We start from the raw sequence: 12,543 nt of genomic DNA, 5'->3' as shown, positions 1-12,543 counted from the left end.
TTTTAAATTAAATTGTTTTATTATGTTTCTATACTTCTGCTTTGAGACAATATGAATTGTTAAAAGTGCTATACAAATAAATTGCATTTGAACTGAAGTGTGTACATAATTCTGGCTATTTGTGTACATAAAAAAGGGGTTAAACGCTCATTCTGTAGTTTGGAACGGTTTAGAAATGAATGTTATTCGGATAGGTGAAAGAATTTGAAGGAAACTGACGAGAATTAAGGCTAAAAAGGCTGAAAACATAAAGCGCTTGTGTTCTAGGCATTACGGTTATCGTTAAGCACAGCGCCATTTTAGTTCCCGCTCATACTGCGGTCATTACGGTAATCGTTGCGCTCGTGCTGGATTGTCGTTTGCCAAACTGTGGTGCTGCGATGTGAAAGATTCCTGTGAGGATTTGTGCTTTATTTCTGTCCTTAAAGTCGCAGGTAAGCGTTTTGTTCTTGGTTTTTATCCCCAAACCAATCTGCAGTCTCTGCTCCCTGTAATTGTTTTTCTTTTTAACCCGGAAAAGTGTTAATTAATCGTACTTTTGTTCATCGTTCATGTCGTACATCTGTTTTAGTTTGTAACGCCTCAGACCTTCAGTCAGTTAAAGGCTTTATACTTAACTTATAAACCGTCTGTCACAGAGTTTAGGCTTTTTATACCACATTAATGTTTCAAATCTTACCCTTTATTTATTTATTCAGTTATTTATTTATTTTATTTATCCATTTATTAATTTTATTTGTTTATTTATTTATTTTTATTTATTTATCTTTATTAATTCATTCAGTTATTTATTTAATTATTTATTGATTTGTTTTTACTTATTTATTCATTTATTTATTTTTTTATTTATTTGTTCCTTTATTTATGTAATTATTTATCTATTTGTTTTTTTATTTTTTTGTTTGTTTATTTTTAAATTAATTAATTCGTCATTTATGAATTCATAATTTATGAATTCGTAAATTATTTGTTCCTTTATTGAATTGTTTATATATTTGTTTATTTTTAATTTTTTATTTATTTGTTTTTGTATTTATTTATTTATTTATTCATTTTATTATTTTTTAAATTAATTATATTAATTAATTCGTAATTAATTAATTCGTTATTTATGTGTTCCTTTATTTATTTAATTATTTATCTATTTGTTTTTTTTTTTTTTTTTTTTTTAAATTGTTTTATTTATGTATTCATTTTTTGTTTATTTAATTATTTTTTTATTAATATTAAATGATTAATTAATTTCATTAATTAATTTGGATTTTAATATGATTCGTTTTCATCCCCGAATCTGAGCATATGGATCTAAACGTATCTTAGTTAATCCTGGTTCATATTTTTGTTTCGATGTACCTAAGATATTAAGTATAGATATTTTAATTCTCAGTGCTTTTTTTTTTAATTCTGGGAAAATCCAGGATTAGCTAATAGATTAAAAATAGAGTAAAGACAATCCCATGTATCTTTTATATCCATAACACTGGAGGTCTGAATGTTGTTCTCTAGTTGAGATCAAGTCCTTGCAGTACCTGAGACTTTCATTCGTGTCTGAGATCTGTGACACGTCCATGGTACAGTAACATAAACAATCGGACACCGCCTCAAGCACTGGATTTGTGATGTCATAAGGCATATTTGGATGGGATAAGTTTACACACTGGTGTATATCACTCTAAAAACTCCATACATACAACACGCACTTCGTTTTAATAAAAAACTGGTTGTTTTGTCTTTTCAGCCGTTTCTTCGAGGGTGTGTGGCTACGTGAGGTCACGTGACCTTGACGTGTACGTAGATGTGACAATCGTATTAGCACGTTAGTACGACTCGTAGCTTCAAGATAGAGCTCTAGAAATAGTGACTTTTTTCAGTTTTATGAGAAATATGATTGAACTTTTTAGAACAACTTCTGTGGTTTATTTACTCCAGACAGCAGGTTTGAGAATATTTTATCTTCATCAGTCATTGTCTCTTGGGTTGTTTTCAAACCTGTTAGTCCACTGTATGAATCTGAATCAGAGCAAGATGTATTCGTTTTATTTGTTTATAGTTACGTTTGGTTTTACATTGTTTATAATTTAACTCTGGTTATATATTTAAAAAAAGAAAAAAACGTTGGTTAAGAGGCGTGTACGGCTGAAACGTCCTCGGGAAACTCAAATTAATCGGCCAGAAATCCAGCACGGAAAATGAATCCCGTCCAGCTTTTATTTTCTCTTTTTGGATTTTGGATCAAATAAACAGAACATGAACGTTCTCCAGGGCTACAGCTCTGTCCTTTGACTTTCAGTTTAGCAGCCAGCAATAAATCAGCAAATAAAACCCAAAAAAATACCCACACATTTGATTCACGTCACAGCTGAGTCAATTCAGAGTCGATTCATTTTGGTCAACAGTAAGAACATTTCCCTAAGGCGCTCTTGACTCTTGGAATATTCGAGTGTGACGTTAGTGTTTTGCCTAAAGAACCGCAGAGACGGAGAACACACCAGGGTTCTGTTCGAATCCACCAAACACAACACAGAGGGTTCTTTCACATACACAGTCACTGCGATAACGGCTTAGCTGCAGGAATTTGGGAACATTCTTCAGGTCTTGGTGAATTATTTACTTCCTGAACTGAGGTCAGGTTTGTGCTTTGAGCCTGAATGTGTGCGAGAGTTTAATCGTCTCCGTCAACCTCAATACGTTTCATTATTCTTTTTTACTGATAATCATCAGGATTGCTGTTCCTGAGCATTTAGACTTTATCTTTCAGTAAACATTTTCTTCTCGAGGCTTAAAAAGTGTACTGTGTTTGAAATACTGCGTCTGCAACGTTATTTTTCAGAGGGTAATTGCTGTTTCTATGGTAGTCATTATTTTTCATTTAACTTGCTGTCCATGAAAGGAAAATAGATGCTCTTGGCTCTTGGTCTTGGCAAATTAGTGAGGATAAAAATGTGATTTTCTTCTTAATGGAAAAACAGTACAGACTTTCCTGTGTATTCTGGTTTTGGACGCTGCTTTGGATGAGCACAAGGCCGCTGATTGGCTGTGGGTCAGATTTATTTCCTGTGCTCACAATGGCTGGAAATGAGCCTGTAAGATGTAAGTAATTATGTAGTTATATTTAAAGTAACCTTGGCTTGATTTGAATTGAAATCCCTGCGTCGACCGAGCAGAACAGCCGCTGGTAGTAAATCACACGTCTTTGTGTTGGTCAGAAAGCCTGAGACCTCGACACGGAGAGCCTCGACTCCGAGCAAAACAAGAAGTATAACCAACATCCTGTTTGTGTATTTTATGTCATTATTGCAGTGTCTATTACACCAGTGTATTTTACACCAGTGTCTATTACACCCCGAGGTTTGACGCTTCGCCTCGTATGCCGCTTGAGTCACAGAGTCAGAAATGTCGACAGTGACGAGTGTTAGCGAGAGGGTTAATCATAGCCAGAGAATCGCTCCCTTGACGTGTAGCTCACATGAGAAATTCAGAGGAAGACAAATCTCATTTATTTCCTCTCAAATCATGAAGCATGTGCCGCTCTGAGGAGAAGACGGGGCCTGCAGGTGAACAAGTCCTGTCATGTCCTGTGTCCTGGGTCACATCCTGGGTTTTGAACCTACATGATCAATAGAGTGCAGGAAGAAAAACAAAAAAAAAGACACAGAAGGTCGGAATTGACTGCGTTAGAAAGAACGGACTGACGAGAAAAGGTTTACTTTCACACCTTTTTACTTATTGATTGCAAAAAAAAAAAGAGAAAACCCTACAAAACAAGTCAGTGAATGACAGTTTGATTTCATGAGATTGTGTGTTTGGAGACGAGATAGCTCTTGAATTCTGATCTCTGGATCCTGATTGGTCAAAAATTGTTAACAGCAGGGCAGCTACAAATAACGGGTTTACATGCAGTAACACGCCCGTTCTTGTACGTTACTGTTTCTATAGCAACGGCTCACGCACAGGGATTCGTACGACAGACGCTCGGGAAAAATACCTTTTTTTTAATGAATGAAAGGAGTTTCCAGTGTCAGAGGTCTTGAAGACTTGGAAGTGTTTTCATGGTAACAAACAGATGACAGGGTTTTTTCAGAGACAGACCGACAGAGACAGACCGACAGAGACAGACCGACAGAGAGAGTCCGACCGAAAGAGACAGACCGACCGAGAGAGTCCGACCGACCGAGAGAGTCCGACCGACCGAGACAGACCGACCGACAGAGACAGACCGACCGACAGAGACAGACCGACCGAGAGAGTCCGACCGACAGAGAGAGTCCGACCGACAGAGAGAGTCCGACCGACAGAGACAGACCGACCGACAGAGACAGACCGACCGACAGAGACAGACCGACCGAGAGAGTCCGACCGACAGAGACAGACCGACCGACAGAGACAGACCGACCGACAGAGAGAGTCCGACCGACAGAGACAGACCGACCGAGAGAGTCCGACCGACAGAGACAGACCGACCGACAGAGACAGACCGAGACTGAGAGAGACCGGTGAGGTAACAACCATTTATAGCTGCTATAATATGAACTATAGAACAAGAACTCACTTGTTTTTCTTGCTTTTATCATCAGCGTGCATCTTTCAGTGTTGGCTTTTTTTTAAAGAATGCATGAATTAATGACCATTTATTTGATAACATAAAAATAAAATTAATCTTTATATATATATATATATATATATATATATATATATATATATATATATATATATATATATATATATATATATATATATGGTGGTGTTTTATGTCCTGAAATGACAGCAGTTTCTCTCTCTCTCTCACACACACACACAGTCGTGTTTAATGCTTCCCCCAGCTCTGGTGTGTTGATTCATTTATTTCTTTCTGTCTGAACCTCGGAGGACGAGTGTGTCGTGCTGTTTGAAGAGGAACATGAACAGCCTGCAGGTTGATGAGTTTTAACTCCGCCGGATGTTTAGAGCACCGCAGGATACCTGCGTGAGACGAGAGATTTCTGAGTCGGGGTTTCTTGTTATATATTTATTTTTGTGTTATGGTAAACATCATAAAGGCTCGTGTCCTCTGGCTGATTTTTAATGCGAAGTCGATGACGTCCTGAAGTTCGCGGAAAAAAGTTACGGCTTTCCGTTTGATCCATAGTAATTACACGGCGTCCAGTTCATCAAAAAAACAACGAGCGAATTCGAGCGGCTAAGCGGATCCTGTTTTTTTTTTTTTTTTTTTTTTTTGTTGCTCCCTCACAGCGTCCCTTTTAAACGGGTTAAAAGCAAACTGCAGGAAGGCCGTGGCCTTTATGTCTAAATTATACTGATTTCTACTGACGTGCGGTCAGGGAAAGTGGATTCGATGCCCTTCCACTGTCAGACAGAAGGATGTGCCCGAGGAGTTCTCAGACTCCAGCCTAATTAGCCCTATGGATCCTTCTCGGACTCGGACTGTGGAGAAAAGGCAGCTCGATAAATGTAGTGGTCCAGCCGGAGCAGAAAGCACTCAGTGATGTTCCCCTGGTGGTTTAGAGACACACGTAAATCCTGGGTCTTTTTAGAAATGTCTAAACCAGGAAGTGTTTGAGTGTTTGTTTCTCGTCTCATTATAATATTCAAATGTATGTTAATGAGCGCAGACCGTGGTTTTGGTGGAGGATGAAATGCGTCGATTGTTGTGGTGGCCGTGTGGTGATGCTTGTGTTTGTTTCTTTCTCACTGGATTGCGTTCGTCAGTCAGAAAACACAAGCTCAGTTTCAGGTCGTCTTGTCAATTGTGTAGGAGGTGTATTGTCCACACACACACACACACACACACACACACACACGGTCTACAGATGCCTTGTTGATGAGATAGTACATAAGTCTGGTTCCTCTCAAGGTTCTTTTTCCTTGTGTTGTCTCGGAGAGTTTTTTTTGCCACATTTGCCTCTGGCTCGCTCATTAGAGATAATATTTATATCCGGATTTCCGTTTTGTGACAGTGACTATTGTTCAAAGTGCTATAAGTAAAATGGAACTGAGAAGAAAAACCTCCTTATCCTGCCTCCATCAGAGTAAATCTGCCCCTCTCTCTCTCTCTCTCTCTCTCTCTTCCTTGAGAGTAAATCCACCCTCTCACACCTCCATGAGATTAAGAATTTATTTTCATTTCCTGGATTAGTTACAGTTCAAAAACAGGAAGCATGTTCAGTAATAGAAGTCACATAAACTTCAGATTTGTGCAGTCAGCATGACTCCATGCTGAACATACGGAGGAGAAAAGTGTGTGTGTGTGTGCGCGTGCACATGGTGTGTGTTAAGCGAGCTGCTGGAACCCTGTGTGAATCAGATCAATCCTCCTCACCGTTCCTCTGATTCTCATCATTAAACTCTCTCTGTTCCGTATTGTAGGTAGCTGCAGGTCAAAGCCGACGTCTTCGTCCTCACTCCGTACGCTGCACCTGAACACTTCACCTGAATCAGCACAGTGAGCTGCTTTTTTATATTCGCTGTTTGTTTAGCTTGTGATAACAGTTCGCTTTAGACGAGCGAGCAAATAAAAAATACTCCGAACTGAAAAGCTGATTCAACAGACCGCGCTCGCCTCACATGAAGAAGCAGTCACAGTACAACTGATCGTGTGGGCGGGGCTTTGTGATCAAGGGGCGGGAACAAACGTGAACCTACTAATCTTAACTAAAGCACCTTTTAAAGACCGCAGGATGCATCATGTATGGAAATAAACAGGATTCTTGCGCACGATTGGTTTTGTTCAAGACGACTTGAATTTTTATTACAGCACATTTTAAAATCCTGAGTTCCTTCAAACGCTTTATCTCTCATTTCTATCTTTTAGTTTTAGAATATCTCTCGCTATATAAACGGTGTGTTTGGAAGGCGGTGGAGTGTGAAATGTGTTTTTAATAGACGGAGTGAAAGGCGTGTGAGTGATGTGAGCCTACACACTGCTGCATGAAGCCCTGATGATGTACCAGTGTTTCATGCTGTCGATGAATCACCGCAGAGGCTGGAATATGGAAATGAACATCAGCTTAAGATTGTCACAGCAGACATGCCCTCCATCACGCCGCCCTCCATCACGCCGCCCTCCATCACGTCGCGATCCATCAGACTAGGGTTGCAAAGGGGCGGAAAGTGTCCGGAAAATTTCCGGAAACTTTCCACGGGAACTTAAACTGGGGAATTTTGGGAATATTCCAAATTGGAAACTTTACCGGAATTTATGGAAATTTACGGGAATTTATGGGAATTTACAGGAATTTATGGGAATTTACAGGAATTTATAGGAATTTATGGGAATTATTTGGAAAATAGGGAAATGTATATAAACTGTATAATTTACCACCATAAATAAACATTTTGTTTGGTCATAAGCAGACATTCATGCAAGGTAATACAAATTTTAAAAATGACCTCTTGACTGATTTAATTGTAAGTAGAGCTTTGCAATAAACATAATAATTGTAATAAACATATTTCCCTATGATTGCTGTAAAATGAAAGCATCCCCCACCCTTGCACTTCTAAAAAAAAAAGTCCCAATAAAAATGTAAAATGAAGCATTTTTCCTCAAGCTTATTAGGTCTCTGCTTCTGCTTCTTAATAAGTACTAATAAATAGCCAATATTCTATTAATATTCATGCTAAGAAGCAACTAGTTAAATGACCCTAAAATGAAGTGTTACTGTGCATGTTATGGAAGAATGCAAGTACATGCAGGGGGTGTGGCCTCAATGGCCCTCCAGTAAGCAGTGTGCTGTGTGCAAGGGACCGATGAATGCGGGGTACGAAATCAACTTAAATTGCATTAAATCTTATTGTTTTAAACACAATTATGCTGCAAGATTTTTTTTAACTACATTTAAGTTCCTTGTTATAGGCAACTCTCCATTTGTTTAAAATTCCCAGTTTATTTCCATATATTCCTGTTAATTCCCATGGAAAGTTTCCAGCCTTGAAAATTCCCGGAATTTTGCAACCCTACATCAGACACATATATACTTGTTGAACGTCTCCCTGAGTTTTTTTTTCCCAATTTGTTTATTTCCAAGGTTAGCAATAGTTTGTTACGTTGAAACAGTTAGAACACGTACAGTGGGATGTCAGAGGGTCAGTCAGGTAGTTAGTTTGTTACTATGGCGACCTTAACCATTTAACCAGCTTTTGCCTTCTTTGGCAGAACAAAAAATAACAAAACATTTTACACGCAGTGTCTGAAAAATGTGTCCAGATCATGTCATGTTTATGTGCGTTAATGAGCTCGTTAAAACCTGCTACTGAACTAGTTCTTATTGTTTATGGAGAAATGCCACAAAATAATTAGCATTAGTCAGAAAATATTCTGTTTATTTATTTGTTTATTTTTGTTTTTTTAAACTGTGGCATGTTTAGCAGGAAAGGAAGAAACGAGGAAGGAAGTAACGAAAAGAAACTGCATACGGGTTTCAGTCTTGATTAAATCGAATTCGTTTAATCTGATTAAAACTTAAAAACTCCTCACACTGTAACAAGTCGGTCTCAACAAATCTTTAGACCTTCAGTTACGCTAAAGTTCAGGCACTCAAATACTGTGTTTAAATAGAAAAACTTGGGTTAGGAGGCCAAAAAAGGACAGGACTGAATTACACATAACTGGAGTAAGAATAGGTGCATATATTAGGACAGTAAATACAACCACAAACTGTTCACTTATCTGACTGTCTTTTGTTAGTCCTTAGTTAGGCCTCTCGCAGTCCTTGTAGGAACATGAATAATCCAGGAAAAAAGATAAATCCCAAGGTTGAAGGAAAAATACAAAAAAAAAAAAAATTAGCAGAAATTTAGCAGCCATGAAATCAGGGTTTATTTCAACAAAGAGACCTTTTCCTGGAAAAAGGGAGTCCAAAAACCTCAGGACATTCTCCTGAAAAAGACTCGTAGAGGAGAACAGCATGCAGAACTTCCAACCCTTGCCTAATTTATTCTCTATGTCTTCCTTCCTCTCAGGTGTACTCCTTCAAAATAAAAGTCCCTTCAATTACCCATAATAGGGTTTCAACCTAAAAGTCCCCCAAAATTACCAACATAATTAAAGGATGTTGATGTAAGGCATACAAACTCAAAACCAGCTCAAAACAAACAATGAACTTGAATAAACACAAATAAAATCATATATATGCATTAACAAAACCGTGCCTCTTTTTAACAACCAAAAAAGCAAGGTATATGCATAATATTTTGTTTTTGTGGGCCTTAATAATGTAGCAAGGCTACAACACAAACATTCTTCGGTCTCGGTCGAACCAAGCTCAGAGTTCCTGATTCGTCTGATCGTATCATATGAGTGCCACAGATTGCAGCCACATCTGCTATGACCTTTTTTTTGTCCCTAGACGGAGAGTTTGTTGCCATGGTGAAGAGAAAACGAATGAGGGGGCAAAAACCTCGATGCTCGATGAGGTTCGGATGCTAATCGCGTGTCTGATCTCGCCTTCACTCGGCGGTAATGCATCCCTTAAACAAGAGGAAGTTAAGGGCTGAACGAATGCAGAGCTGTGTGTTTAACATAAGGAAGGTTTAAAAGGTAGGCAAGAAGAAAAAAAAGGCCAGAGCTGAGGAGATGGACTGCTCTGTCAGCGGTGGGTAGGACGTGTTGGCTGCATGTCTATTTTAATCCGCACTTTGACGTGCAGTAGGTGTGAAGTGTTGAGAATGCGTTTCTAACGGCGCGCCGAGCCGCCGGAACGTAAAGCCTTCTGCTGACACCGAGCCCCGCGTTATGTCCGAGCCGATCAGAGAATCCGCTCCGCTTTACAAAGTTTAGATTTCTCAAGTTAAACAGCAGGGCGCTGTGTTTCGAGCGGTAAATCCTGCGCTGGTCCAAGGAGCGTTTGTTTACCTCTCGTACAGAACAGGATCTGCGTTCATCTCCAGATAATCTCTCCTTTACTCCTTATTTTGCTCTGGGGTTGTGTCTCAGTCAGTAGCTCCCTGAGTAGTGACCCACTCCACAGACCACCGGTTTAAATCATTTAGTTACCGCTCATTAGAAAACAAGTTCCAAAGAAAAAAATCCATGTTGGAGGAAAAAAATTGTGTAACAAAGTTCTTTTTGTAACTAGAAATGTTTCAGTGTTACACAGAGAGACTTTGTGTGTCAGGATTTATTGTACACTTTCCAGCATTATTTTTAGTTCTGGGTGACGTCGTGACGTCTCGTCTCCGATCATCAGTTCATCGCGTCACGGCGAGGCGCCGGTGTGGATCTTATTCACGCTAAACGCATCAGTGTGTAAAAGTCAACGAGAAGCTCGACACGAGGGAGAGATAATCAGAGGTCGATTATAAGAGAAACATCAGCCGCAAACGTGTGTTTGTGATCTAATGAAAAGCACAAAGTTCACGCTGTTCAGTGTTGCCAAGCAACCGCATCTTAACTCTTTAGCCTTCCGGATAACGAAAGACGAAGGAATAATCAGAGGAGCCGTTGTTTTGGAGATGATGATATGATGATGATGATTAATAGTTACAGTGGAAGCGAAAGCGCAGTGCGAGTGTTTATTAGAGAGCGATATCGAGCAGCGGTCACTCGAGCGGATTCGGACAGCAGTCAGAGCGAGGGACAGGTGTGAAATCAACAGGTGCCAGTGTTGACGAACAGGTGGACGAGTTCTCACACGTCCTCCGTGTGTGTCAGAGAAATGTTCATCATTTCATCATCTGCTAATCAACAACCGACCTCGGTGGTATCGCTGCAGCAGGACGATGCGTTCATGTGATAAACAATCCTCTGAAACGAAGAAGAGTCAGCGAGCGGATCGAGATAAAGAGCGGCTTCGAGCGCAGACTAAAAAGATTTATTTATAATTTTTTTTACATTTTTATGTTTAATAATAAATAAAAAATATTTTTTATGTATTGCAAATAAATGTATTTATTAAATATTCTAAAAAGTGATTAAAAAAAATGACACCGAAAAGCAGAATTAAAAAAGAAATTAAGATTTAATACTAAATGGCTCAAAACATTTGTTTAAAAAAATCTATAAAAATTTTAATAAAATTAGTGCCGGGTAAATAATTTTTTAGCCGAATTTATTGTATCTTGATACCTGAAGGCATTTCACAAAATCAGAACAAATCCAGTGGTTCTGTATAAAAAAAGCAACAAAAATAAACATTGAAATGTAAGAGAAATAAAATAATTTTTTAAAAAGATAAAATACAAAATGTTATTTAACTCAAAGGAAGAAAAAAACAGAAAATGTTTTCTCTTTACACAAAATTGAAATTATTATTATTATTATTAATATTATAATTTCTGCTGCTATGTGATTGGCTGACTTAAAAAGAATCGCGCTCATGTGCCTATTAAAGTTTTTTTGTTGGTGTTGAAAAAAATCCCTGCAAAATAAGTTTGACTTTTTTTATTAATTCATTTTTTTATTTGTTGCTGTAGTAAAATTTCAAGTCTATGAACTTGACCTTTGAAAAACTTTTGATTTCGTCGAGCATTAAATTAGTTTTTAAGCTTTTAATTTCTTTCTTTTTTTACATGATTTTCCATGTGCATCTACAAGCCCATTGTGTGTGAACATTGAGTCGTTGTGTTTCTGCTGAATGTCCCGTCACTCTGTCTGCTCGGCTCGGAGGCGTCTGAGAGCGAGAGTCAAAGCCATGACACATTTCAGCCAACAGACCTTTCTCTTATACACACTGCAGCATAAAGGCCTCTTTTTTTCCTTCTGCTGCGAATCGTGCTTTATTTGTTCTCATATTTCTGCTGTTTTGCATGAGAAGTTTCGTTATCTGCATTGCGATGGTATGTGTGTGTGTGTGTGTGTGTGTGTGTGTGTGTGTGTGTGTGTGTAAATTCCTTTTCTGTGAAAATGGAGCATTATTTACTGGATAACTGCACACTGGGCATCAGGCCTGTTATCATTGCTGAACATCTCGAGCTCTGAAACTTTTCCTCTTCCAGAAAATCATTTATTTTAATGATCCTCTGACATCACAGGAGATTTGCAGATCTGTGTGTGTGTTGTGCGTGTGTGCAAGTGTTTGTGTGTTTTGTGTGTTGTGTTGTGCATGTTTGTATATGTGCTTGTTTATGTTTTGCGCATCTGGTGTGTGTTGTGGTGTCTGGGACTCGCTCGCGCACAAAGGTGTCTGGGACTCGCTCGCGCACTAAGGTGTCTGGGACTCGCTCGCGCACAAAGGTGTCTGGGACTCGCTCGCGCACAAAGGTGTCTGGGACTCGCTCGCGCACTAAGGTGTCTGGGACTCGCTCGCGCACTAAGGTGTCTGGGACTCGCTCGCGCACAAAGGTGTCTGGGACTCGCTCGCGCACTAAGGTGTCTGGGACTCGCTCGCGCACTAAGGTGTCTGGGACTCGCTCGCGCACTAAGGTGTCTGGGACTCGCTCGCGCACAAAGGTGTCTGGGACTCGCTCGCGCACAAAGGTGTCTGGGACTCGCCCGCACACAAAGGTGTCTGGGACTCGCTCGCGCACTAAGGTGTCTGGGACTCGCCCGCACACAAAGGTGTCTGGGACTCGCTCGCGCACTAAGGTGTCTGGGACTCGCTCGCGCAC

At 39.4% G+C, this 12,543-nt stretch overlaps 1 protein-coding gene across 4 annotated transcripts in view; it reads left to right on the top strand.

Annotated features, from left to right (window-relative positions):
- The first annotated feature begins 331 nt into the window (after positions 1-331).
- Positions 332-12,543, top strand: part of tp53i11a (tumor protein p53 inducible protein 11a) — a 31,885-nt gene continuing 19,673 nt past the window's right edge. For 2 of the 4 annotated variants that reach the window (XM_060870170.1, XM_060869997.1), the window contains exons 1-2: positions 362-434; positions 6,364-6,439. The gene's annotated coding sequence lies outside the window, so the exon portion shown is untranslated. Of the gene's footprint in view, positions 435-6,363; positions 6,440-12,543 lie in introns of all 4 variants that reach the window. The other 2 variants (XM_060870254.1, XM_060870083.1) reach the window with 2 other exon arrangements.

This window comes from Tachysurus vachellii, chromosome 1, assembly GCF_030014155.1.
Source record: "Tachysurus vachellii isolate PV-2020 chromosome 1, HZAU_Pvac_v1, whole genome shotgun sequence".
Lineage (NCBI taxonomy): Eukaryota > Metazoa > Chordata > Actinopteri > Siluriformes > Bagridae > Tachysurus > Tachysurus vachellii.
The sequence above is the reverse complement of the archived record's forward strand: the minus strand, read 5'-3'. Positions and strand labels throughout refer to the sequence as shown.